Source organism: Anneissia japonica, unplaced genomic scaffold (assembly GCF_011630105.1).
Source record: "Anneissia japonica isolate Jap-2015-1 unplaced genomic scaffold, ASM1163010v1 scaffold65631_len1633_cov112_single, whole genome shotgun sequence".
NCBI lineage: Eukaryota > Metazoa > Echinodermata > Crinoidea > Comatulida > Comatulidae > Anneissia > Anneissia japonica.
Window position 1 is genome coordinate 1 of NW_022742326.1, and position 1,633 is coordinate 1,633.

The following is a 1,633-nucleotide window of genomic DNA, read 5'->3' on the forward strand; positions in this document are numbered from 1 at the left end:
GACGTGAATTTGTGGGATGGATGACGGCATGATGTTAGTAAAAGACAATGCATTACTTCATATTTTAATTTTTTTTATTTAATTTACTAGAAAAACACCTCAACTTTTAGTAGTATTTTTAATAAACTCTGATTCATCATCAACGTCAGCCTGTCCCTTATTTGACTGACCAATCAGCATTGCTGAAAGCTGTCGGTGATAGAGTGTAGCGATTTTATGTAAACTAGGCTTGAGGAATGGTTTCCAGCTTAGTGCACTAGAGTACCAGTTGATTGAAAATCATTTTGAACAAAAAATTGCTTGATGTAACATTTCAGTTGGAAAGCCTGAATACTACTGCCCTCAACTAGTTGCCAGTGAAGGCAAGAGAGGGCAGCAGACTTGTCTTCAAGGACAGTTGTGTGATACTGAACTGAAACACCAACAGAAAGATTTTAACTAAATTTATTTTAATTTGAAATTTTCAGTTGTTTTCCTTCTGTTCAGTTGCCTTTTGCTCTTGGAGTTCATTCTCATATGCCTGTAGGGCTAGCTCCACTTTTCCTGGGTGAGGTGTATCCAGGCGTAGGTAGGCCTACAAAAGAAAATCACTATTAATAACAGTGATCATGAATTCACATTAAACACTGTCATATATTTCAAATTTTTTGTCAATTTTGGACAATGTTTTGAAAAAAAAAAACAAAAAAAAACAACCCAATATACTGTACAAATATTCCTTATGAAATGTACAGTTTATTATCCTGAATAAATAATATTTTATAATAAATATGTGTTTCGTATGTGCTGCAACACGGAATTCTCCCCAGGAATCTACGTGTTCCATATGTGTTTGATTCAATGACCGGTGGTAATAATATGAAGCACAACAAATCCTTATGGCATGAAGCACCATGTAAGTCTAACATATTATTAGTATTGAGGATTTGAACCCAGAATCCTGGGTTTGAGGACAGGCACTTTACCACCATGCCACAGTTGTAATGAAGTAAATCTTGAGATGTAAGCCCACCTTTATTATGTCGATCCCAGTCAACTTTTTCTCCTTCACTTCTTTCCCAGATGAACAGTCCGGATGAAGCAAGTGAAATAGACACACAAGATCTATAGCATCTTCAATTCTATAGAAAAATTGTGTCATAATAGAACATAAAGAACATAATAGAACACCACCAAAGACAGAATATACAGTTATCATTGAGTATACAGTACTGTTAAAGATATACTCCTGGTGACATTTTGATTGCTTATTATATAATTAAGTTTCAGCTGTCAATTAAAATTATACAGGGGTGGTGGGGATAGGGCCCCCATTGGGAGAGCATCCTCCCCCAACCTCTTATTGGAGAGAAAAACACAATTCGTCGGGAGAAACTTATACATTAGTAAACTCTGGATTCAATTAATTAAGCTTAGTTTTCAGGGCGTTGCCCATGGACCACTTTCGAGAGATTTTTGAGCGATGCCTGACCACACCCACTCAGTGGCGTATCCAACGCGCCCCCCCCCATTCGAAAACTTCGAAACAAAAAAAATTAGGCTAGGCTTATGCTTATGCTGTCACGGTTAATGTGTATTCGGGAATCTAAGAAGCAATATTTTTCGGTGGGCGTGGCCACCGAAAATAAATTCC

The 1,633-nt window shown here is 37.0% G+C and overlaps 1 long non-coding RNA gene across 1 annotated transcript; it reads right to left on the reverse strand.

The window, feature by feature from the left end:
* Positions 1–56: 56 nt before the first annotated feature.
* Positions 57–1,144, reverse strand: LOC117119144. Its single transcript, XR_004447142.1, has 2 exons — positions 1,013–1,144; positions 57–574 (listed from the first exon to the last, which is right to left on the reverse strand). It is a non-coding gene; the product is annotated as an uncharacterized LOC117119144 (long non-coding RNA).
* Between the last annotated feature and the right edge of the window lie 489 nt (positions 1,145–1,633).